Here is a 27,515-nt window from a genome sequence, read left to right as displayed (position 1 = left end):
ATCATTCATAAAAAGCATAAAAAAACCACTGGACCTAAAACAGAGCCCTGTGGAACCTCAGTGGTGACAGGCTTCCAGTTTGATGCAACCCCATTTATTGTAACCCTTTGAACCTGACCCCCCAGCGAACTGTTCATCCAGCATATTACGGACTTGTCCACAGGTGTGGTGGGCATTTTGTCCAGAAGGATACTGTGTCAGACAGTATCAAAAGCTTTGCTAAACTCTAAAAAAGCCCACATCTTCTGGCTTCCCTTAGTCAAAAGGCGTCTGTAACTTTCTGTGGTTGGGCTGTTAAGGGGAATTCAATACCAATCCACTCAGCTGAGGGGGATACTTACCATGTGGCAAGTAGTCTGGAATTGTCACATTGTGACAGTGTGGCTTTGAATATTCTAAATAATATATGCAAAATAAGCCTTAGGATCTTGTGAAAAGGCCACTTTTGCACTGCTCAGAACAGATTGATAGCCTCACATGATGGCTTTTATGAGATTCATCTTTATGACAGAGTTTTAGAGTAACCAGGTGAAATAAGAGAGATATTGAAGATCAAGGTATGAGAATAGATGAAGATCAAGTCAAAATTGAAGGTGCATGCATTTACTACAGGTGTCCTGCTGTTTAACTTGGCTTATTAGTCCTACCATAGTGGACTGACTGCTTATCCCCAAAAGAAGTCTTAGCATAAAATTTGAAGTGAAAGAACTCAAAAATTAAATTACAGGTTAGAACAAATATGTACATTCCCCATCTTTTGTTTTTTTCCTTTTAGTTTTTGCAAAAAGGACAAAAGAAAACCATACCACACTCCAACTTTTGTGAATCGAGGATAACCTAGCAAAACTCTTGTCTACTGGAACAGACCACTAATGACAGAGCAGCACATTAAAATTCCTCTTGGTTCACTATCGTCAGAACCTGTTAATATAGCTGTGGTCTAGCTAACCTTACATGCCCAATAGGATACTAATTAATTTCAATGAAAATTTTCAGTTAATTTGTATAAAGTGCAAATTACATCTGTTATGTCATCCAGGTTTCTGTTCTCTTCAGAAAACATTTAATGATGATCATTTGAAGTTTCCTCCTTAAATGAATATAATTTTTTAAATGGACTGAAATACAAATTTTACATTCTCTGAAGTTTTATAGATGAAACAGTCTTTTGTTTTTTCCTTAATTATGAAGATATTACAACTCAGAATATATTAGAACTCAGAATATGATACTTGAAGAACGATCAGTTTAGATTCTATTTATTTCATAATACAGGGGGCTAAATTATTCCTCTTTTTCCTTTTTTTCCCCTTTTTTTACTTACAGAGAACTTCATCTGCGTTGACTGTATCATTCAACCCAGAGATGTGGCTGCATCTGCAGATTGGAATGTAAATGGTGAGTGAAGACATCTGCATCCTGATACCCAGTTTCTGATTTGCTGTAAAGCTTTGTATCAGGTCCATCCATAGGTCTAGTTTTTAGTGCTCTTGTAGAAATACTAGCTCATTTAAGCAGATTCTATTTTTGTGCACAGAACATTGGAGCACTCATATCCACTGGGAACTTTAAAAGAAAAATATGAGATGAATACTCAGATTAAACTGAAGCCCGAGTGACTGTTTGCATGATATGATACATAAAGAATATCCAAAAGTTTTGAGTTTAGCATCATCATACTTCAGGACTGTGAACATCTTGTGGGAAGCACTGGAGAACAGACTGAGCAGCTGGCTTCTGTGGTCAACTCTGACAGCTGTGGCAGATGGTGACTAGTAGAAATTTTTGTTATAATGCTGAGCAGATAATTTTAGTAAAATATCACCAGTTTATTCTGTCTTTTTGCCTAGTGGAAAACAAGCAAACATCTCCCTGTTATGGCAAGAGAAACAAGAACACGATATGGCAGTCAGATTACTGAGGCAATGTGGAGTTTGAGGCACATCAGCTGAGGCCAGCTGGGATTAGTTGAGATGTTTCAAGGCAGACTTTTTAAAATGAGTTTGATTTTGGTTGTTTTTTATAATTTGAATGTAAAAAACGGGGATTTTAATTTTTTTTTTTTAATTTTTGTAACATTGCTACATGGGTAGAACTTTGGGAAGAAGGTCAGATGAGGGAGACTATGTGCCTAGCACTATTTTTTAAAAAATACAAAGGCTGGAGAGCAGAAGACAGTCCCACATCTAGCAGGGGTATCTGAAAAGGAGCTAATTTTAGTGTTTTGTTGTAGCTTTTTTAACAACCAACTAAATTTGCCCTGTAATATGCGCTGGATTAAAATTAAAAGTTTAAGTATACAAAATAAGTTTAGCTAGAATCAATGACATGGCAAGAAACACTGAGAAATTTCTGCCTCAATTTTCCCAAATTCCTGCTGTAATATCTTCTGTCTCATCTCATATTCACTGAGTTGTCTGTCTATCCTTGTCATGGCACTCAGCATCCCTTGCAAGTTGCACAGCACCAGGAGCAGTTTCCAGGGACAGATTGCACTCTGGGATTGAAGAAATGACTGTTGTGATAATGGTCAGGTAAAACACCTAAGGGATATCCTACCCTCTAATGCCACCAATTCTGAGCTTAACCATCAATGTTGATTCAGTCACAAATTGTTCCACTTAAAAAGTGATGCCCACTTACAAAGAAAATGTGTAAAATGGCAGCTGCAAGCTATCTGCATCCTGTGCACTCATTCGCAACATTACCACTCCATTTTTATGGCTGTCATGATATTTCCCTCATCTAAGGATGAACTTGTCATTGGTAGCTCCTAGCCTGGCAGATTACTTCTGCCAGTGTTTTGTTTCCTCTGCAGTCAGAAGCTCTTTTCTTTCTAGTGCCACATACTTTCCCCCTGGAAGAAAGAGGACCAATAGACTTTGGCTGGCAGAACACAGCAGTCATCTATGGGTAAAGCCTATAGTAAGTCTTCCTATGAGTCTCTCAAAGGTCTTAAATAGAAAGACACTTCAGCTACAGCAACAGGGCTGTTCTTCCCTCCCTGAAAGTCCAGTGGTAAAGCTCCACCAGAAAAAAGTACGAGAAATTCTAACACAGAATCAGTTATTTACAATAACAGCTGCTAACTCTGCTCAGAGGAAATATAGATAGACTAGAAAGAGCATCTCCCGAGAGCAGTGCCAAAGTCATTATTAACATTGGGACAGCTGTTACAGCGGGTAATTTAAAGAAAAATGCTAATTTCATCCTAGTCCCACTTTCAGGTAACTTCAAACCCTTCCTTGTTCACATAATATCAGGATGTGGCATTGTCATGAAGATTTCCTCTCTCCCTCAATATTACTAGGAATTAAATTGCTTCTATAAGCACACGGCAAGTGTAGCTCATCTACATGGTATTCTGCGTTCTCCAAAGGACACCAGAAACATTCCAGTCAGTGTTTTTTTCCTTTGAACTCTGCTTCTAGGTTATTTATTAATTTCAAGCTTATTTAATAAATCAATCCAGTGAGATATGAGACCAAAATCTTAAAAAGAGAAGTGAAAAATTAATTTTAAAAGGTTTATTTTTTAAAGGTTTATATGTATAATTGTAAATAATTCCATATACCTGGAAGATGAATATCACTAGAAGATTATTTGGAAGAGACTGAGTAAATATTGGAGCCTAAGGCTTTGGAATTCATTACTCCTAAGAAAAAATATATTGCTTTTGGATTTGAGAGGCTTTTTATATTCTGCAAAGAAATTGCAAGTTATCTGAGGTTTATTTATGTCACTTAATCTTCTTTCCTCTTTTTGAAACTTAAATATAAAGCTTTTCTAAGGTCAAATTGTGTTGCCAATTATCACAAAATAAGAGAGGCACTCTTAGCTCTTGTTCAGGCATGTAACAAGGTAGGAACACATAACACTTTCTGTGGAATAATACTGGGGGTTTATGTGAACAGGTTTTGCCCATCAGATTTTTTCCCCATTTGGCTCCATTCTTCATTCTCCCCATCAGAGAGAGAAGTTTCAGACCATCACAGACATACAGTGTTGATAAAGCACACAGCCCTTGGTGAGTAAGTGTGAAAGCTCTAGAGAAACAAGGCAGTGCTATATTTAAGGTTCTCGTTTTCCTTCCTTTTTTCTTCCAGAAGAACAAATTTAGCACTTCAGAGAGACAGTCCTTAGAGCAAATATTTTGCCTAATGGTACTAAGTGGTGTTGAGAGGACATTTTCAACTGCAATATTTACAAAGCTCTTATTGTATATCCTTAATTACAGGTTAAGTGCATATTTAGTTCCTAAGATGGGTAATAAATATAATGCAATCAAAGTGCTCTCTGCAGTGGTTGCTTTCCATTAGCAAAAAATTGTTACATTTCCATTAATTATGAATAGAAATAATAATACATAGGCCTAACAGTACATGTCATTTAGAAAGCTCTTTTAGGTAAGTGTAAGGCCTTTTTTCTGTTGCTTTAATGTAGAATGTCTCTGGTACCGATGTTAAATAATGCAGTTTTCTGTAAATCTGAAGATTGCATTTTTGAGTGTTTTACTGCTTTACAGCAGAGAGTAATGACCCTTGTACTCACTAATATGCGTGATGGTGCCGGTTGTATCAGGAAAAGTCTGTGGGAATGCAAGTACCTTGGCATAAATCAGGGTAGATACATGATTGCTTTGCTTTATGCTGAGAGAGAGATTCATCCCCTCCCAGCATGTGTGATGGTCTCAGTGGTACTTACAGGAGGTGTGGCCTGGATACCACTGTTGCCAACAGTCCTTCATGTCCTTCCCTTGCTTGCATCAACTCATCCCTGTCTTGAGCACCTGCAACGGGTCAGAGGTTTTGAGGCAGCTCTGGACTGTGGTGTCCCAGCCATGGGGTAACAGCAGGAGAAATGTCATCTCCCCATGGATCCTGCACCCACTCTTGCTGCTGCAGGAAGGCTGCAGCCCATGGCTCCCCAGTGCCTGAGAACCCTTCAATTTCTTCACGCAGTCTCTCCTGGGGACTTGCAGCACACCCCTCTGCCGCCTCCAGCATGTATCCCAGTGCGCCCACCCCACAGCTCAGCAAGCTGTCACACATGAAGAAGAGGAGCAACTTCGTACTTTCCAGCACAAAGCTTTTCTACCTCAGACAGCCCCTGTCAGGAGCACCTCTGCTCTCTGCCTCACCAGTCCAGCTGGCTTCACCACACCTGGGACAGTGTAAAAGTCCACAGAAGATTTCTCCAGGTTAAAACATACACATCAGAGCCAGAGAACTCTCGGGTTTATGATGCTCAGAGGACAGACACCAAACTCGGTCAGTGGAGCCTGGGCTGGTACCCCCACTCCTCAAGGCTCAATCCTTCACCCGTTGAGAAGGTGTAAAGGCATCCAATGTGAGCACTTCACTGAACTTGAGAGGAATTTTTACAGGTCTACACCTTGTACATACTCCTTTAGGCCTCTGAGAGTGCGAGGCTGAATGTGCTAGAGCAAATAAATGTACTATGAATGCTGCTCTCTTAGATTCTTAAGTACTTTAGATTGGTAAATTAGGCCTTTAAGTTAGCCACTGTTGTGCTTACAGTAAATTCCATGGAATATTTTGTTAAATTATTTAAATTTATTTAGCACTATCAATTTAGTGCTGCTAGGTTTAAGCCAAGTTAAAATCTTTAGGCTTAAACCCTTGGTCACGTCTGGAGCTGAGTTTGGCAAGGGAATGCCAAACTCTTTACCTTGTAACTCAATGGAAAGGTCTTCATCATTCCTTTTAATCCTTACCCTTTCCTACCTATTTCCACCCCCGGTCTCTGCATAGATCATTTGAGGTTGATTTTGGGTTTGGATTGATTGATTTTAGATGTGTCTCTGTGTGCTTTAACTGTCTAGTAAGCAGTAGAATGGCAATGAATTCCGTCATGCTGTCACTACTATATTAAAACTGCTTTTGCCAACACCTTTGTTGGTGATTCTTTGAGTGACCTAAAACAGTCAGTCACAACATTACCACTCCATTTTTATGGCTGTCATGATATTTCCCTCGTCTAAGGATGAACTTGTCATTGGTAGCTCCTAGCCTGGCAGATTACTTCTGCCAGTGTTTTGTTTCCTTTGCAGTCAGAAGCTCTTTTCTTTCTAGTGCCACATACTTTCCCCCTGGAAGAAAGAGGACCAATAGACTTTGGCTGGCAGAACACAGCAGTCATCTATGGGTAAAGAAAGTCTTCACTTTCTGTAGGTTTTTTCAGTATTTTCATTAACTAATACACTTCCAGATATGGACTTGCAGCAGAAAACACTTTAAAAAAAGCCACCAAATAATAACCTTCATTAAAAAAAAAACCCTTAACAAGGGAAAGGGATTGATGAATTGCTAACAATTGGATGTGAAAAATAAGCAAAGGAAAGTGCTTGGTGAGGAAGAGTTGCAGACCACTTTGTACCACAAAGGCTCTGTTTTACAGAAACCACTCAGGAGATATTCTGGCAGGAAGTGGGAAAGCAAGGGATATTCTGGAGCTGTGGGAAGGGGCTAGATAGGGTGAGTGTCCAGAAATGGGTTTTCCTTATGTCACCCTTGTTACTTGTAGTGGATTTTCCTACCAGCAAATAATGGTTCAGAGAGCAAAGAAGTCTAGGTTAGGGTGCAAGCAAATCACAAGAGAGGATCCAAAAAAGAAAGGAAACCTTCCTAGGCCCCGTAGCAGCACCACAGTCAGCCTTGTCAATGCAGCTGATCCTTTCTAACTCTCCAGTGCTTGGAATGAGGTGAGCAAGACTTGGGTTATGCTGTAGGGTGATTGCTAATATTTTATTTCCATAGTGTGGAGTATTTTCATTTACTCAGTCTGAATGTCTCCAGGTGAAATGGGGTCTCTAAATTAAGGCTGTGACATGGTTAGTACCAGTTCCAAAAGGACTCCCTCCTCAACATAATACCTTAAAATTTAGTGGTGTCCTTGACTTAGGGCTTTTTCAGTCAAAAGAAAGCAACTGCAATTATAGAATAAATTCATCAAATGCTGCTTACTGTGTTTTCTACTTTCATTATGTTTACCCTAATGATGATTACTTCTGCTTGATTAGAAATCTTTGTCCAGGAGAAAAATAGCAAGGAAATTGCAGGTCATAAGTTAACTAGATAAAGGCAGTCAGGTATGGAAAATATACATAGCCTCTTCTAAAGCAGTTCTGAATGCATTGGCTGTATTCATGCTCATATATTACCAGCTCTCCCTCATCTCACTGCTGAAAAAAATTTCAAAAGATGTGCCTGGGCCTTGGAGAAATCCCTTTAAAAAAAAAATGCTATTTTTATCAAAAGCATGTCTTTGGAATTTTCATCCTCTTAGGAGAACCTTAATCTATTCCATGAATATCACTTATCAAAAGGACTTTGACTTTTATAGAATTTCAATCAGATTGTAAGGAAATAAGAAGGAAGCCTGTTGTAAACAAAATCTCATGGTTGATGTTTAAAAAGACTATTTTATAAGATATCACTGAAAGCTACCTCTTTGTAAGAGGCTTATCATTAATTTCTCTTTCTCCTATGAAATATTGGTAATTTGCCAAGTATGTTTTATTTTTATTTCTCTTTGAATGTCTTCACTAAAACATGGCAGAAAGTACAAACAAAATTATTCTGAAATTTATCACTTGGGTTCATGTTGGACTTTGAGGACTTAATATTTAAGTCACATTTTCACACCCTCCTTTTTTTAGAAATAAAGTTGATACTGCAGTCTCCAGAAGTTGCTGCTGCTATAACTAACTAATAGACTAAAAGAGGCTTCTGTCTAATAAAATAGAGAGACATATTGCCTTTCCTTTTACTGTAGATACCAGGATGTAATTTAGGGTGGGTGGATGTTGTTGTCTACTTGTCTGCCTTCCTCCTTTCTGACTTTGGCAGGTGAGTGAGTTTCTTTCACTTTTCTTGAGTAAGACTGTACTAGGTTTAGCTCTCTGCTGTTTGTCAAGGGTACATTCTTAAGCTGTGCCAGGAGATGTTTAAGTTGGATATTAGGAAGAATTTCTTCATAGAAAGGGCGATTGGGAATTGGAACAGGCTGCCCAGGAAGGTGGTGGAGTCACTGTCCCTGGAGGTGTTTAAGAAAAGACTGGATGCAGCACTCAGTGCCATGGTCTAATTGACAAGGTGGTGTTGGGTCACAGGTTGGACTTGATCTCAAAGGTCTTTTCCAGCCTAGTTGATTCTGTGATTGTGTAATGTACTGTCATGTTTTATACTGAAATCTAAGTCAAAGTCAGCTAAATAAATGTTGACTCTGAATGTCTGGAAGCAATTTTGGAGATAGCATTCCTTTTAAACCTGTGACAAATACAGGCTTTGCCTTTTTGCCTCTTACACCTGCTAGGGTTGATAGAATGGATCATTTGAACACTGAGATCAGATGTTACTCACCACACATTTTCAAATGACATTTTATGATTTTGGTACTCATTGAACCTGTGAGAAAACTATTGATATTTCTGTTACCAACACCAAATTTAGCTTTGTCATCTCAGTAATTTCTAATTTCCAATATCAAACAATTACAAGCAAGTATGATTTTATTCAGAATGACCACTTTAGATGACTCAAGTAACAATCCAAATTAGTTAAGATAGTTTTTGACTCTGGAATAAAACTGAACTGGCTGTTGTATTAGGTTGCAACATATTTTACCACCTGTAGCTAAATGGAAAAAAATCATTGCATTATTTGAAAAAGGGCAAAGTAATACAGTTTCCTTTTTGTTGTTTCAAATAAGAAACTTTTCAGATGACATTTTGCATGGGACCAAAAATGCTTCTATTTTCTCAGATGCTTTCAATTTACATCATTACTATTTCACTCAGTGTGGATATAGGTCTCTTTACAGCCTGCAAGTTATCAGTTACTTCAGTAAAAATGTTTGATCTCACAAGCCCGTGAACATTAGAGCAGCTGCTGCAGAACATGCCACCCTTGAGGATAGATTTTATATTCTCTTGTCTTGCTGAGTTGCAAGGGAAGCAGAACACTTCCTCAGCATTTGTTCACAGTGCTGCCTTGATACAGACAGCACAGATCAAGCAGAAGCACCTTCCCTTCCCCCAGCATCACGAAATCCTAAAGGTTTTGCTGAAGATGATTTTTGTGTATGCATATAGAGTCACAGTTTTTGACAGTGAATCTTGATTTGCCTCTGCAAAAATGTGTACAACATTTTTCTGTAAGGAATTGTCTTATTTGATAGGTAAGCTGTAGAAACAGAACAAACCTGTTAATTTACTGTGGGATTCTATGGGTTAGAATCATCTCACGCAAATAGCTTCCTGGCCTTTGTGTCTTAAGCCCTTTTGAAAGTGGAATGTTCCAGGATTAGCATCTTTATTTGTTTTCCTTTCATTCTCTTTCAGTCTTAATCTACATTTAGTATTTTTCTTCTTTTACAATTTTCTCTGTGAAGTTCAATTAATTCAGCTGTTTGCTATATATAAAAGTATTACTTAACACAAGGGACTCCTTTCTGAGTTCCCAGATAAGACTGTTGTGAAGACAGTTCCTTTCCAGAGCAGGATCAATCTAGTTTCATCTTTGGATATATTCCACTCGGATTTTCAGATTCTAGAGATAGTGGGGAAAAACAGTGGCAGAAGCACGTAGATGAGTGATTGTTTGGCTCTTGTGCAAGAAGCCCACTAAATACTGGTAATTGCTTTGTTTTCAGTACCTGTGTTCTGCAATAGATTAGCTACAAGAACAAAGTAAGATTATCTGCAGTTTATCTAAAAATTCACTGTCCAGCTTACTTTTCTTCCTGATTACAAAGTAGAAATGGAAGTAGTCCTATTGTGACTTACACTTTTAGTGATTATAAATAATCCCTGAAACTGATTTAATATGTAGTTTCTAGAGCCTTGTGGCATAATTTAAATAAACCTAACATACATGCAGGTCCACATGATTCTTCTCAGGAGATATATAAGCAAGGCTTGAAACTGTTGACACAGAGCCCATTTTTTTGCTATCACGGGAATGACAGTGGGCAACTACATTCGCAAGTAATTGCAATCTTCAACATAAAAAAATGGGCAGCACATTTGAGCTTTTTGCTTGTTAACCCTGACAACTTTTCATGCTCTTTTTCAATGCCTGTGGCTTCTTGTATGAAATAGGTAGATGCTTATCAGTAGATGAGTCTTTCTTACTTGGTTTTAGTTCTTTAACTTTACTTAACCTAATTTAAACCCTCAGCTGTAGTTTGGAGCTGTCCACCACACTCTTCATTTTTATCTCATGTTTGTCTCAATTTTTTGACTCTTATGAGAAAAAAGTCCTGGATTTCTGCCCTTCTGAGCTTATTTACCATGTATATCCAGGTATTTCAGGTAGCTCTGAAAGTATTTGAAGTAATTTCATGGAGTCAGTGATGTCATGTTGTTTATAGTACAGAAGGGATGTAAATATCCCTTTGCAAAATTCAGACCTCCAGCTGGAGGAAGAAATTACACAAAACAAAACAAAAAATTCTTTCTTTTCTGAGTCCAGATCAAAAGCTAGACTGCGGTTTTCACTGGATGTGGAATCATTGCAGTTACACTAAACCTAAAAAACTGTTCATTTGTATCATAGCCATCTTTTATAACATGCTGCCATTGTAGTAGCACTTTCACATGTGTTCCCTAGCAATTGCTGAAGCTGCAATCTGGTAGTTTAAATTACAAAGACAATCTCTTACATCCAGCCTTTTGCTTAAAAAATCACCAGGGAGGAAAGGCCTTTGAATGTTTTCTAAAAAGACTTCATTCTGAACACAAAAGGCTCAAGTGTTTGCAAGCATTCAATTCTTGTCTGTAATGCATAAATAGCTTAAAAAGATGCATTTTCAATTAATTACAAAAAGGTGCTAAAATCAGTGTTAAATGTCTGTTTGGGTTTTGCCTTCAAGGGTTAGTATGTCCAAGTGGTTTGGCTTGAAAATGCATCTTGTCTATTCAGCTCCACAATAATTATTTTAACAGTAGCAGCCTGTTATGTTGTTAGATTTTTCGCTTTCAAAATTAGGGCAATTGCCTAGGGCTATGAATCATCACTGGGGGATTCATGGATGTCTGTCTGGCTGCTATAGTTTTGAAGGCATGTTAGAAAGCAAGCTTTGGGAATATGTTCTGTGCAGCACCATCTTGCTTGCTTTGCATGTGAGCATGTAGAAGTCAAGATTGGTAAAATACATACAACCTTGTTAAAGTGTCCACAAGCTGCTGTCATTTGGAGACATCTTCGCACTTCTGGTTAACAGCTGTAAAGCTCATTTAACTTTGTGCTAGAAAAAAACCCAAAGAAAAGCAACATCTGCTCTGTTTTCTCTTTCCAACTAATAAAACCAGAGCTTTATCTTAGTTGGAAAAGAAAATAATATTTACTCTGATTTTGTAAGAATGATATCATCTTACTATTTCTAGTGATGCCTTTTCCTGGTCTTAAAATCAAGAGTCAAACATGGTCAGAAGGGAAAAAGGGATTTTACCTTGGTATTTATTTTAAGGATCTTTAGGTGCACCACATCCAGGTCGAATGCACCCCAATGCACACTGCAATGCACACCACTCAAAAGATCTGGTATAACATTATAGGTCTTACTAATTAGCATATCTATCAAAAATTCCCCAATGAGAGGCTTGAATGAGCCCCCCTCCCTAAGGAACCTTCCCCTGGATGGTTCTATCTTGGTTTACAGAATGTGTTCTGGAGAGGACCTTGGGGTCTGGGGCACACTGATCCCTAACTACGAAGCTTCTAAAATGTTTAGTCTCCTAGCTGAACAAACAAGTCCAAGGATGTAGGCAAAAAGCACTAAGAATACAGAAGTTGTAAAAAGGTATAACAGGGGTGTAAAAGAAAAGACAAAAATCATCATGGCATCACTAGAAACAGATTTAGTCAGGATCCACTGCAGCAACCTTTAACCATGTTGGTGTAGGTATGTAGATTATCTAAAAATATGCCCCTGAAGTCAATACTGCCTTGCTGTAAGGAATTCATGGTGGATAAATCCTGCTAACTCAGCTTTCCAGCTAACCTCCTACTTTCCTGGTAGGCAGTGTAATCAATACATGCAATTCAGAGAGTCCTGAACCTGCAGCACAGTGTAAAGAGACTCCTGCAGAGCCAGCAAATTACAAGCAGGCTTTATCTGAGTGCTAAGTATCCACTGGGTTTTTATTTTAATAAATGCAACTCTTACAGTAGTCTGGAAGAGACATAAAGCAGCAACTTCGATGCACCACGAGTATCTGGTGTTTGTTGCACTATCACAGTTTCTCTCCTAAGCATTTTTTGGTGTAATATGTGACATTTTCAGCCACATACTGTTCTGTAGTGTGGTCTTAGAAACTGACCAGAGCAAGCAGCCCTATTTATTTGCAAGGGAAAGTATACCTGCCTGAGTACTGACTTAAAGTGTTGAAAGTCATTTTTGCATAAGCAAACAGGAAAATGAGATTAATTTGTTCATAAACACTGTACATCTGCAGTACGAGATACTGTTGGGAATGAGAAACAGTTCAGGTACAGGGGAGTCCTAGATCCAAGATGGAATAACAAATAGGCCACACACAATGCTCCACTGCTCCTCAGGTCTTCCTGTACCACCTCGGGCAAAGAGAACCTCCAAAACTGTCCAGCAACAGTAGTGATGTACCTACATGCACATGCACTGTCATCTGGTGCTATGAAATTAGACCGCTAACCTTTTTGTCTTAGAAATTGCTACATCCTAAACAGATGCTCACTGGTACTTGATGTTGACTCCGGCGAGGGAAGACATGCAGACAATCAGTGTGATTGATAAAGCAAGCTTCACTTTATTGGAATTAAGCTTCTGCTTTTATACACTTGATGGCAAATATGCATACTTGTCACTTCTCTATTGGTGCTGGGTAAAAAGCTATGTTTGCTACATTTGCATGTACTGCTTATCTTGCGGTTTGGGAAACCAGAGTTCTTCCTCATTTTTCATGGTCAGTACATCTTGTCAGCACATCCTGGTTTTTATCTATATAACAGCATTATCAAGAACACTGCATCCTTGCCTTCCTTCCTTGTTCTCATTATTTCCTTTTTCTGCAGCTAGCAAAAGACCTGCTTATATCAAACTAAAAAGGCGTTTGCTTGTACAGCTCTTCTAAGGATCCATGTCCCTGACCCTCCAACCATTCCTCAACAGGTACTCTCAAGTAAAAATTCTCAAAAACATGATCTGGACAGTTGTTTCAGGATCTGTAGCAGCTGTTTCACTTTAAAGCACAGTCAAAATCAACAGCCATTTCACATTCCATTGGGAAATTACAGTATTACTCCCTTGGTAGGACAAGCTCCCAGTAAACAACTTCAAATCTTCACAAAGGCCAAGATATGCTTGAGAATCCCTACTCCCTTTTCCTTTTTTTCTACAATTTGCTTTAATCAGAGCGAGTTTCTATTCCCTACATCCTTTTCCCCATATGGAGTCTTGCAATCCTTGCTGTAGGTTCTGTAATGCAGTCTGTGCCTTCTGATGTAATGAGCCCTAAGGCTGTCAGCAATCTTTTTTTTTCTGTACTAACATATTATCAGCAAGAAATTAATGAGCAATCCTTGATGTTTTGGCATTGTGAGTTATACTTTCTAATGGCAAGGCAAAGAACTCATGGTGGGAAAGAAATACCTAAACACCTGAGCTATTTGGGATTAATATCCTACAAAGACTTAAGGGTCCAAGACCAGGATTTCATTTATATTTTATATCTAAAGTCACATACAGCTGAGAAAAGGTACTTAATAAAAACAAACAATGCACTTGCAGGAGTTAAAAGAGGAAAAAAGGGAATATGAAAGAGAAGAAGATGTAAGGAACAGAGTGCAGATGTTTGATGTTTAATTGCTAGGTCTAATACCAATCTAATATTGGTACATCTAATTTTGGTAAGTAGCTGGTGCTTATCTCGGAGTTATTCTATGAATAACTCTCAGAACTAGTTTCTATTATCTGAAATGCTGTATTGTATTCAGAACTAGTTTCTATTATCTGAAATGCTATATTGTATACTCTGCTCTGATTAGCCTGAAATAATTAAAGGATATTTTGTGTGATATCTGATGTAGAAATATTTAGCAAAGTGAAGTTATCTTAGTTGAAATAATCCAGAGCAGTCATACTATCCCAGAGTGCCATGATATTTCTACCACCCACTTAGTCCTATTAGTTTAGTATGGAGAGGCAGAGGAGGCACAAAAAAATGAATATGTGGATGTCTTGAATGCTGCTCTTGAGAGCTGGAGGTTTTTTAATTACATTCTTCGACTTTCATTCCCCCTATGACATCTGTATCTTCCACTTGACTGTTCTTCACACATTCCTACATATTTTTGCAGTGTCAGGCAGTAGTCCCCTGTAGACGCCCTTCATCAGCTGGTTCAGGAACAGTTACAACAGGGGCACCTTGAATCTTCTACTAGCCCCTGGAACACTCCTGTTTTCATAATTAAGAAGAAATCAGGGAAATGGAGATTACTGCAGGACCTCCGGAAAGTTAATGCAGTAATGGAAGGTATGGGGGCATTGCAGCCTGGCATGCCCTCTCCCACCATGATTCCTACGGGGTGGGACATCCTGATAATTGATTTAAAGGATTGTTTTTTCACAATTCCTTTGCATCCTGATGACAAACCAAAACTTGCCTTTACTGTGCCTGCCATTAACAATGCTGAACCTGCTAAGAGATACCAATGGAAGGTCCTCCCTCAAGGGATGAGGAACAGCCCAATTATCTGTCAGTGGTATGTCGCCCAAGCTTTAGCCGGAGTTCGCAAGCAGTTTCCTGATGCACGCTGCTACCATTACATGGATGATATCCTGGTGGCAGTGTCTACTCAGGACGAGCTGCTGAGAATACAGCCTCAGCTGCTTGCTGCTCTGCATGCCTATGGATTAGAGGTAGCTCCGGAGAAAGTTCAACAGCATCCTCCTTGGAAATATTTAGGAGTGAAAATTTTGGACCAAACTATCCAACGCTAGGAGGTGCAATTCCCAGATTTGATTAAAACCTTGAATGATGCTCAGAAGCTGTTGGGTGTCATCAATTGGTTACGACCTTATTTAGGTCTAACTGCAAAGCAGCTTTCCCCTCTTTTTAATACATTAAAAGGGGATCCTGATCTGAATTCACCTCGGGAGTTGACTCCTGAAGCGCGACGAGCGCTGCAGGAGGTCCAACGGGCTGTTTCCGCTCCTCACGTTTATCGAGTGGATCCTTCCATTGTTATCACTGTTTTCAATACTATTCCAGACCTCCATCCTACAAGTATCATTGGCCAGTGGAATGCACAATGGTCTGATCCTTTGCATATCCTAGAATGGGTCTTTTTGCCTCACCAGCCAAAAAGGACGGTGACCACAGTGTTTGAATTGGTCGCTTCTCTGATAATCAAATGCCGTCAACGGTGTTTGCAACTGATGGCTGCGGATCCTGCAGTAATTGTCATTCTGATCTCAAAGGAATACTTTGAGTGGAGCCTCATCCATAGTGCTCCTTTGCAAAGCACGCTGCAAAACTTTGCAGGGCAGATCACTCACCATCTGCTCAGCCATAAATTACTGCAGTTGGCAAAATTGACCGTGCTTTCCTTGTGGCCGAGAAATAGCCGAGTGCCGGTGCAAGGACCCACTGTCTTTACGGATGGTTCAGGGAAAACTGGGAAAGCCATTGTTACCTGGAAGGAGGGATCGGAATGGCAGGTGCTGAAGGAACACGAGTCAGGCTCTGCTCAGTTGAATTCAGGGCTGTTACCATGGCTTTTCAGAGATTCTCACAGGAACCTTTGAATTTGGTTACTGACTCTGCTTATGTAGCAGATATAACCCAACGCTTAGATTGTTCACTTCTGAAGGAGGTGAACAATGCCCCTCTGTTTTCGCTGTTGCAAACCTTGTGGTCTGCAATTCAGGCTCGAGTGCATCCGTATTACATTCTGCACATTCGAAGCCACACCAATTTACCAGGGTTTCTAACAGAAGGCAATGCCAGGGCTGACATGCTGGCCAACCCTGCGTGGGTAGGGCCTCAGCCTGACAAAATTGCACAAGCCAAGGTATTGCATGGTTTCTTCCATCAAAGTGCACATACCCTGCAGAAGCAGTTTCATTTAACGCCAACCGAGGCGCGCGACATTGTCAGCGCTTGTGCTGACTGTCACGGACTCGCTGCGCCTTTGCCAGCCGGGGTAAACCCCAGAGGGCTAAAAGCCTTGCAGATTTGGCAAATGGATGTAACTCACGTCCCAGAATTTGGTCGGCTGAAATATGTGCACGTGTCTATTGACACTTTCTCCTCGGCTATGTGGGCTACTGCTCACACTGGAGAGAAGGGCCATGATGTCATTGCCCATTGGAAATTGGCTTTCTCAGTCCTGGGCGTGCCAGCTTCTGTGAAAGCCGATAACAGTCCTGCCTATGCCTCGGAGAAGACGCGGCAGTTTTTACACCTATGGCGTGTAGACCATACCTTTGGTATCCCACATTCTCCTACTGGCCAAGCCACTGTCGAACGCGCTCATGGTACCTTGAAGCGTGTTTTGGACAAACAGAAAAGGGGAATGCATGGAGAAACCCCACAGAGTAGACTAGCAAGAGCTTTGTATACAATTAATCACCTTACAGTACCACAAAATTCAAATAATCCTGTTATTCTGAATCATTTTCTCTCATTGCAGTCTGCAGGCGAGACACAACTGCCCCAGGCAAAAGTCTGGGTACAGAATTTACTCACTAACCAGTGGGAAGGCCCTCATGAGCTTATCGTTTGGGGTCGTGGGTATGCTTGCGTTTCCACAGATACTGGGATACGGTGGCTACCTTCAAAATGCGTTCGCCCTGACCTACGGCAGCAGAGGCAGAACAGGCAACCTCCAAATGATGACCAGAACGCCAGCCATCCAGATGGCGACCAGAATGTAGATCATCAGCCTAATGACTCTTCTGATGATGACCAGGATGTCAACCATCAGGCAGATGGTCCTTCTACAAGCAGAGACTGGGATGGTCCTTCTACAAGCAGAGACTGAACTTTAAATTTCTTGTTATGGAGTCAGATAGTTAAAGCCTTAAGGACATATTTAGAATTAATAACTGATGTAGATTTCTATCTAGGATTAATAGTAGGGTTGTTATCTTATAAAACAAAAAAGGGGAATTGTAGGTACAAAAATGCTGTTAGCGAGGATTTTCTTGTTATTTTCTAAGTCCGTGAGAGACTTTTCTCTCTTACAGAAGAGGTAGCAGAGAATGTAAACAACCAAGCCACCTGCAACCTTGAAAAGTCTTGTTTATGGTATAGTAGAAAAATATTTTGACAATGGATGTTTTCGGATTTTGGCCAATCACCCCCAAGGGGTGGCTGGTCCTTTGTCCAATTAGACTATGAAGAAAAAGTCTATAAAAGGTTTGTAAAATAATTAAATAAATCAATCTTGCTGCACAATTCCTGCCCTGCTGGATCTTCTCCTCCTCCTCCTCCCTATGGCTGCGGGACACGGTGATATACTGTAGGAACCAGGCCTGTGGTAATAGTCCCCTAACTTTCCAGAGCTGATCTTGAAGAACTGAGGCCTTTCAACCAGCCAGACTTCATGTTAGTCTGATTCCCTGTAGTCCGTATCATGTAAAAATGTAAAAAAACCCAAACTAACAAAAACCAAACAAAAATAAAAAGGACTCAAACACACAAACACCAAAACAAAAGCACCGAAACAAACAAACAGAACTAACAAAAAAACCACCCCAACAACCAACCCCAAAACATGCCATTAGGACTTTGGGGTTTTTTCCTCTATCTTTTAGATATTTAATGCAAAATAGAATGATATGTAAGTTCCTTACCATTCCTTTCACTGCCCAAATTCAGGAATGTAATTAGTTATTCTCACTGTGGGTCTTGATAAGAATTTTACTGTACCTCATCCATGTGATGTGAGTCCTTTTCACACAATTTCTTTTTGCATATATTGCAAAGGTTTCACACATACAGAGGCACAGCTGTCTTTAACAATTGCTTAGGCAGGTCTTCTTTCTGTAAGAAACAAATCCAAATGCACTCAACAACTGCAACAAAACAACAGCCCCAGTTTTCTTTGTTAGCATCAGCCTATTTGTGTTTTCTTTGGAGTTCCACATACATTTTCTCTAACCTTTGTGAGATGTATTAATGTCCAGAAGTTATGTCCTCAGCTTGAGTCAGACTCTGTAATGAAAGTTATTATGCCTTTTCTTTCTCGTGGATAGCGGGGTGCTAACTTCGTCCACCACATTTTCCTCTTTTCCTCTTTCCACTTTTCATTTATGTTCATAATTTTATAACAATCTTGTGCTGATATTTTATTTGCACATGTCATACGTATCTTACTTGCATCTACTCTACTGCTGTTCTATATTCTTCACCAGGACTGAGCGTGCCCCCGTGACAGCAGAGGCCGACTTTCTGCAAATCAATCTCCACAGATTATGTCTTTAACAACATTTCACTGAAATTTGTTTCCCTATTTTCTAAAATACTAATCATCTCGAAATGTACAATGTAAAAGTTATAACATCAACACTAACCAGCAAGGAAAGTTTCTAGTATCCAGAGACTTAGTAGGTGGTATAGAAACATATCTAACAATTATAGAAGGAACTCAATGCACCTAAACTCCTAAATTATATCACAACTAGCAAGCTGACCAGTTCTGAGCATATTTATGGACTCAGAACATGGGCAGTGATCTTGCTTATGGTGATAAATTGTTGGAGTGACACTTGTGCTTTTGGCTTGCGCCCGCTGAGATTTTCAAAAACTACCAGGTGTGGTTCAAAAATTAGCAGTGGGAAAGGGCCATGTGATTTGCATGCTGGTATTAGCTATGAGAACAGTTAGTCTTTGAGAAGAGAATCAAAGCAGAGTGTAAGCAGGAGCCAAGGCTCTTCCAAATTTAGATACAGAAGAGGCCGTAGTGGGAGACAGCAAGTGAGCAATGCTGCAGACATCATGTGAATTAAGTTGCATTAATAAGTAAACCAAGAACCTTAAAATCTGCTGTCCATACATTTCTAATGTTGCATATCCATCTACCTGGTACCTCATTATTTTTTTAATGAAACAACTAATTATTTTCTAGGAAACACATAGATATTTAAAACTCACCATGATTTAGCTAATTAGTCCCTCAACACATCCCAGGGAGCAAACAAATTAACCAGCAGTTTCCCCAGTTAAAACCTGCAATTTTTCTCTGTTTCTTTGATCATTGTAATTACCAAAGGGATTAATGTTATTGGTGCTGTTATTTGACTGCCTTAAAACACCCACATGTGGAGTACAAGGTCGTTATATACTAGATGTGTAGTTGATAAATTCATTGGGCTAGTTCAGAAAACACTTTCTTCATGGATCAAGAGAGGCAGGAGGGGGAAGGGTAGAGTGGTGAGCAGTCACAGAGGTGAGAATTTTCTTTCCACAAATTGGTTTTGCATTCTTGCAGATGAAACCTTGCTCCCATTTGTTTGCATGTACATTTCTGGAACCTTTGCATGGAACCTTTGCAGAGACAGGTTTCCTATCCTAAGATCAGTATAACTGTTGTAGTGAAACAATGCCCAAAAATGTCACTGTTGTCCCACAGACTTCTAACTAGCAGCTGCAAACCAACAGTACTTGAGTAGATGAGATGTAGTAATAAGAAATAATTTTATATTTATGCAACATTCTCTTATACAGGCTGAAGGCAGCAGAAGTGTTCTTCTTCTGTAAATACTAACTAACTGGGATTCCTTTTCCTCTTCTTTTCCTTTTATGTTCCTGGATGCAATTTGTATGATTGTACTTTATATCACATTATCTGCAACAATTCATTTTTTTCCTTCAGTTTTCCTGAACCCATTACTTAGGACATCACCATTACATCACAGTCTAGTCATCCTCCTAGAAACACTGAAAAATGTCAGCCCAGTGTTGAAACTGGTAATGGTCAGGGGCCTGATTCCATTCAGATTAAATCTAAGAGAGCCTTTTTATCAAGATTTCATTGGGAGTAATAGAAAGTCTGAGAAACTGGTAGCCCCAGAAGAGCAAAGTGTGTTAGCTGCCCATATGACCCTCCCTGTCCTGGCTCTACCTCACCATGCTGAGGGCCATATGGTCAGTTAATTGAGTATACCATGTTATAGATTTTACATCTCTCCAAATATTGCTAATATAATTCTGAATATTCATAGAAAACTTATAAAAAGTGCTCAGTAGCCAGTAGGTTGGATTGCAGACAGGCAACAGTCCAGCAAAGGTAATACAAAAAACCAAATAGCTTTTGCTATATTAGAAATTTAGGATAGAGAGTTCTTTTTCCCAGGAGCAGATTTCACTGGAAAACAGTTGAGGAAAAACTGTGATCTTCCTTACTATTGTTGACAATTTCCTTACTTTCTGTTTTGTTTGATACCATTGCTTGGAAAGAAACAATTCTTGAAGTTGTTTCAAGATGTTTCTGTGATGAACAGATGTCTGTACACACCACTTTCAGAGGTAACATTTTTAGTCAGACATTTTTATATAACTTTCTGTGAATCTGCATTTCTGAGCAGCCATTTTTTGGGACAAGAACTATATGAAAGGTTTTACCATCTGCTTGTAAATCAGGACAAAGAGAAAGGAATCTTTTTCCCCACAGGGGCTTTAGGCATTGCAAAGGAGGTTCCCATTTCCTCCCTGCATAAGCATGCAGGAGGTCACTAAACAATCGGCAGTCTGCATGTTTCCATAGATGTGTGTCTGTGCCTGGGTCAAATCCAATCCACATCATTTTTATAGTAGTGTGACATCCTTATCTGCAGCACTGAAGATAATGGGGTGTGTAGGCTGACAATTTATCTCAAAAATAGAGATATTTTACAAGCTGTTAAGATTTAGGTGGCCTCATTGTAACACTTGGAATGGAAAATAATAATTACATGGCTCTGTCTGCAATCTAAGACATAGATTGGTCTGCAGTCTAGAAAGTGGAGTTTCTAATGTCATCAGAGTCCCAAGGGCTCTGGCCAGAGGCCTGTACAAATCATGTGTTGGTTTCTGATACGTTTGTGTACAACTGAGGAAAAAATGTGTAACTTCCTATACCTTTAGAGGCATGGACAGATGGCCATGGTCTTTTTTTTTTTCCAAAAAGGTATCTTTCAACAGTTTTATTAGGCTAAAACCAGCCCAGATGATGAATGATGAATCAGAAAAGATGCAAGGGGCAATCTGAATTTCAATCTTTCATGCAACTGTTGACAACTAAGAGGACCTAGACACCAATTTTTCTCCTTATTGGCTCAAGTTTTCTCCCACAGTTGGCCTGATCCCATGTTCCAGAGTTCCTCATTTTTCTCAAACTGATTTTTTTCAGGTCATAATACTTTTATGCTTACTTTAGTGTTCTGAATCCATTTTATAAAGAATTTATGCATGCTTAATGATAATAAAAATTCTTTACAGAAGTTTTATTTATAAAAAACACTAGCCTTTATGGATATTGCATACATGCAGCTCATTTAAAAATTAAGTCAGCTATTTAAATGTCAAACTGCATCCTAGTTGACTGAGCATTAAATTTTGACTTAAATTACTAGATCCATATTAGCTTTTTACTTGTACTGAACTTGTGCATGATCTTTACTAGAAGATGATCATTATAATTTATACAGAAATAGTCAATTTCCCTTTTTGTACCAGACATAAGCAAAACTTCTGATGAGATAAATACAGGCATGATTTGGATATATTTCCCTTTTTGTACAAACATCTGTTCTGCATCATTCATAAATAAAAATGTGGTTCTGGAATGTTGGGTTCTGGTGGTTGGTTTTTTTCCCTAACCACTGCTAAAAAAAGAGAAAAATTAATTAGTAAAGATGATAAACATTATGCAATACACTATTCCATTACGTGTGGAGCGCTTTCTGAAAAAAAGTGATAGGAGCTCCCAATGATGTAAAATCCCTGGTATTGATAGATAACTTTCCCTTGACACTTGAAGGACCTCCAGTTCATTATTCATAAAGCAAATCCTTCAGTTATGTTTTGGAGTTCAAACCACTTCAACTTTTCTTTGGGTACCATGAAAGTAGTCTTGCAATTTTCTACAGAAATCTGTTCTGCATTTCAACCACAAAATATCCTAGGAGGAGCTGAGTGAAAAATAACTCTGTTCTAATAGACTGTATCAACAAGCATCTGAAGAGAAGCAGTTTTAACAAGGGTTCAATTTTTTAGGTCCTTCTGTATTATCAGTTTGATAATAGAAGTAAATGCAATTATTTGCCCTTTCCTCCTTCACAATACAAAGGTAAAGGAAATAAGTATATGATTTTGATAGCTTATTGTATTGCAATGGTAGATGAAGACTTTATAAATACTTAGACATGTCATTCCTGTCTGCTTCTCACTCAAGAGTGGATATTCACAATATCTTGCTGTAAGCTGATAACTTGGATAATCTGAATCACTCTTGAGAATTCACTTACTATACAAGGACTTTGAAATAAGACCATGAAAACTATAGGCCTTAAAAAGATAGATTGTCATTGTCCTCTTCTCTAGGTACCTCTGCTATGACTGCTTTATTCTTCCTAGCACTAAAATCACTACAGAATAAGGAATGTGGAAACTCATGTGGTACAATACTGGGCACGGTTAGAAACAGAACTTCAATCTCCTAAGGACTAATGCATCTCACTCTGTTATTTACCATGTACTTCTGTACACTATGACAGTCTTATATCCAATCCCAATCCCAATACTTCCAAATGTCCAAGCATCTGTCTTGGTGTTTGGTGTTTAAATGTTATCAAATCAAAAGTTATTTTTCTGGAACAACAGAGGAGCAGACACAAATAAAGTTTCCTTTTTCCCCAAAAAATTCAGTAACTTGAGGGCTTACCCAGAGTGTGGGAGTCCTGTGGCCAGCTAACCCTTCAGTCTGAGGCACTTAAGCACTGCCTTCCTCTTGAGGGGTGAGTAGGTGTATCAACAAGGTAGAGGTTGCTGTTGTGTTCACACCCCTTCCATTTTGCATATAACTGCCAAATAGCCTGTAGTCAGAAAACAAAATTAGGAGTGAACATAATTATCTTACCTAGTAATGAGCAACTGACTCAAAAAAAAAGTAGACCTAATTTCCAGCCTCTGCTCTTGTTATTTAATCATTTTATCTAATGTCTCTTTCATTTGCATTCAAGCTGCTGAGAGTAGCTCTTGTTAATTTCTAAGCAGCAAGACCTATGAGATTTTCAAGTGACAGAAGTATGTTCTGCTTGAAAACAGCAGAATATAAACAGAGTATGTGGATATGAGAAGTAGATTGCCCATGCCATTTAGTGCTTCTGCAAATATAACCTTGTTTGTGCCCTATTCCAACAAAGTGTTTTTCTTGTGTATTGCTATAATTATTGTGTATTATTTAGAAGATAATTTGTGTAGCAGTTCATTTTTCAATACTTTAGCAAAGCTCTTCTTGTGCTTTCAAAAATTTTATGATTTGCAAGTGGTTCTTAACAGATGTGATTTCAAATTATATAATTAAAGAAAAATATTTCTCTTCATGGCACACAAACACAAACATAAGATGCATCTTTTCTTGTTTTCTCCCTAAGCATGAATTTCAGAATGCATCTCTTTAATAACATAATCATATTTTCTAGTAGTGCAGTCTTATATCTATAAAGGGATGAGGAAAAAAAGAAAAAGATGAAAGTTTGAAAAGATCAGCATATTGCTGGGTTCAGGCAAGCTGATTGTCCTGTATTGTCAAACTGAGATAAAAGTCACATGACTCAATGTTTGTTTGGGGGGCAGTTTTTTCCAGTGAAATTTAAGCTTTTCCCTCTGGTTTCTGTTACCCAGATAATACATTTCAGTGCATTAATTGTTTTTTATGTTGTGGTCTGAAAGCTGCTGATGTTAACGAGCTCAAAGAGGTTCAGTTCCTTGCTCTGAATTCTGAGTGATCCCAGAAAATTTGCTAGCCCTTAGCCAAAACTCACTATTTCTTGCTTACTCTTATCTACAGGAATAAGGAATATACAGACAATAAGGAACATACTCTTTATGTACTCATTTATTATTGCAAGGACTACAGGGGTTAATGCAGTATCAAAAGCAATTTTGCTGAGCAGTGTGTACAGGAAGAATTCATACATGAAATGTCAATTCCTAGATTTAAAAATTTCTTAAATCTGAACTGATGCTGCTTTTTTGTTGCACTTGGGTTAACATTATATCATGTTTTGTTAACGGTTTCTTTAGACTTTTCTTAGCTTTATTTTCTACAAGTGATTATATTCTTGCCTATGTTTCTAAGGACCACTTCCTCTTTTTACCTTCAGGACAAATAGAATGAATTCCCTGTAGCATCCAATTACTTAAGGCTCACTCAGAGGAACTAAGCCAGTGGAGGGAGCTGAAACGGACTTGCGTATGAAACCTCAAGAAGCTGACCGTGTGCTATACAATGTGCTGACTAGTAGATAATGCAAAGGATGCCAAAAAGGCCTTTCTCTATCAAACAAGACACTGTACCTTTTACAAAGTAGTGGCTACATATTGCAAAGAAGAGCTTACATTTCTACCTCCTGTGTCATTGTGTATACGATTTTAGTGACGTTTTCAAGGAGAGAGACAAACAGAAGGTGAAGGTACTTCTAAAAAGCTATGTTCAGCTCAGAGGCTATATTCAGCTAATTGGTTCAGCTTCTGTATTAGAAATTTAGCACTGCTAAAGGGTTTTGACTTTGTTACCGGCTGAGTCCACTTAAATGCTTTTCTGAGGGGCCAGGTTAGAGAGCCTGTACTTCTGCTTAAGCTAACAAAAGGAAAGAATGTTTTCAAAAGTGTGTTTTCGGGATGCTGCTGCACAGACCACCCCAAATAACAACTCCAGAGACAATAACCTAACCTTGGGACTAAACCATTCAGTCCTATGAGGTCTCAGGAAGCCATTACTTTCTCTGTATAAATAGAAGCAACAATAAAAACGCAGTGTAATCTGACCAATTTCTCACATCAAAGCTGACACTTTAATTACAACACTTTATTACAATAAATGCCTCTTCCATCTTTGTCTCTCAGAGTCATCCTTGTAGTCTCTAGGATGTTCTCCTTCAGCTGCCTTTGGCAAAGAATATTCTTCTTCCCTTCACCTCTTCCAGCTGTGAACTAACTGGATTTTAATACAAATACACAGCATCTGGTAATTTTCTAAACAAACCTCATAATGGACAGACAGCAAAACAGGGCTACAAAGGAGGATGCTAAACCTGCAGGTTAGGGGCCAGCATGCCACACAGGTTGGGAGGTGTGACTGGAACGCAAAAAATGAAGTTGCTATGGACTGTAACCATACGTCAGACCTAGCTGAGGTTTCGAATGTTCCTTTCAGACTAATAGTGGAACTTCGAGATTCAAGAGAAGAATTATCTCTTCTTTTTTCTAAGCAAATATGTTCTGCAAGTGAGAAGCATCAAACTCTATTTCTGAGAGACCTACTTGTTTAAACAACTGGCATGTGGATATGTAGTGAGCATGGAACCACCTGAACCAAAATTTTGCTTTAACACTATAGATATTTCAACCTATGCTGCTCAGTTTCTATTAAATGCCTGTTTCCTAACGTATACCTATAATATATTTTCAGTAAATTTAACATGGTCTTAACGCCATCTCTATAAAAGTTACTTACTTAAAAAATCCCCTAAAAATAGACCATTCAGTGTCTCCAGGTTTAAAGCAGATTTTACTGTAAAACATTAAATGTTTATAAGTTTTAATTAAATTCTATTAATTCAATTATATTAAAATTTAATTAAAATTTAATTTTTTAAATTAATAAAACTTTTGGCAGCTTTTTATGACTTTAATGGCTCTTCATTTTTAATGAAGGTGTTTAGCGCTCCTTCAACAGAAAGATCCATCTTTTCCCATGGATGCACAAAGGATTGGTGAACTGCATATAGATACATCTGGCATAAAAATAAAATAAGGGTAAATAATTGTATTTCATTACCGGCTTAGTAAAAAAAAAAAATTTAAAAAGAGGCATATTTGATTACAGAACATGTCTGTGCTACTTAAATTATGGCTGTAACAGACAAGTGTACATTTTTAAAGAATTTAAGTAGTATGGGCAGCATAGTGGTGAAAGACTTCATCGCTCTGGAATCACCATGGCTGAGCAACCCTGAAACCCATCTTGGATAAGTGGTTAGCTAGTTCATGCTAAGGTCAGTGCATCATGTCATCTCTGCTACTGTTTGCCCAAAGGGTATATGTTAAATAACCACAGGAAAACACCTGGGTGTTCTCCTTATACTTTCAGAGTTTTGATGTAACTTAAGCTTGTGCTCGAGAAGTCATTTGAAACATTGAATGACGTGGACATCTTCTTTCAGAAAACTTATTTTAAACTTAAAATTCTGCATGTAACTTTTCCCAGTTAAGTTAGTTCCTTCCTCTGCGCAGCATTCACGCTTGCTCTGACAAACACTTTTTCTCCAGTTCTGCTGGAATCAGTCATCCACTCTTATTTCTTTCCATAAGCTTTCTGCCATGGAGTCCATGGCTTCTTTCAGTATCTCCTGTGAAAGAATATTCATTCCAATGGGTAACAGAAGAACTGAGTCTGTAGGCAGAAGAATATTGGAGCTCAGTCTAAGAAGCCTCAGTGGATTTATCTTTCAACCAACTGCTGCTGCTATGTAAAGGCTTTGTGAAAGAATAATTCTTCAATGTTACCATAATAATACTTAAGAAGGTGGAAAAATCCCAACAGTGTGAAGCAGTGTCAAGTCAAATTTTATCAGAATGTTTTAGCTGACACAGTTACTTTTTTGCAAACTTTCACTGTGAATAAGTTTGAAATGCCTGTTTCTATTCCAAATGAAATCAGGTTTTATTAGAAATGTGACAAAATGTAAATAGTGTCATGAAGGAGAAAACCTGTCAGTCCCCAGACAGGCCTGAAAAGCACTAAGGAACAAAAGTTTGTGTTGCCATCTCTTACCACAACATATTCTTAATAAAGTCCTTATCAAATAGAGACACGGCTCAAGGAGTTGCTACATGTGACGGGACAGTTTCCATCTACCCAGTGCCCAAGATGGAGAGCCATAAGTTCAGATACAGGTGTCCAGACTCCCTTCTACACATTTTTCTGACTTAAAAATGGGTCTCAAAATAATGGAACCTTGCTCTTTGAGATAATGCAGGAATTGACTGGATGCTGTGAAAGACTGCATCATGCTGAAGCACATGCATATATGGTGTCAAATCAGTAGATATTTCTTTGGTGCAATTTGCTGAATTATTGGTAATTATGGGTTGAAGTACAGTTCAAGTCTTTTGAGACAGAGATACATATACAGGAGCATGATTTAGCATTGCAAGTTAAAGGAATTAAATTCCATTCTACTGGAATGCAGTAGAAATCAGGGAATGAAATGAGAGTGCTGGAGGTGCATTTACATCCTTC

General features: G+C 38.7%; 1 long non-coding RNA gene across 3 annotated transcripts in view; it reads right to left on the bottom strand.

The window, feature by feature from the left end:
* Nucleotides 1-27,515, bottom strand: part of LOC109144676 — a 114,208-nt gene that overhangs the window by 62,585 nt on the left and 24,108 nt on the right. The window contains exons 3-6 of one of the 3 annotated variants that reach the window (XR_005603931.1): nt 22,932-23,082; nt 17,939-18,052; nt 4,705-4,789; nt 1,325-1,377 (exon numbers count right to left, since the gene is read on the bottom strand). This is a non-coding gene — a long non-coding RNA (uncharacterized LOC109144676). The remainder of the gene's footprint in view (nt 1-1,324; nt 1,378-4,704; nt 4,790-17,938; nt 18,053-22,931; nt 23,083-27,515) is intronic. The other 2 variants (XR_005603932.1, XR_002045572.3) reach the window with 2 other exon arrangements.

The sequence above is a fragment of the Corvus cornix genome, chromosome Z, assembly GCF_000738735.6.
Source record: "Corvus cornix cornix isolate S_Up_H32 chromosome Z, ASM73873v5, whole genome shotgun sequence".
NCBI lineage: Eukaryota > Metazoa > Chordata > Aves > Passeriformes > Corvidae > Corvus > Corvus cornix.
The sequence above is the reverse complement of the archived record's forward strand: the minus strand, read 5'-3'. Positions and strand labels throughout refer to the sequence as shown.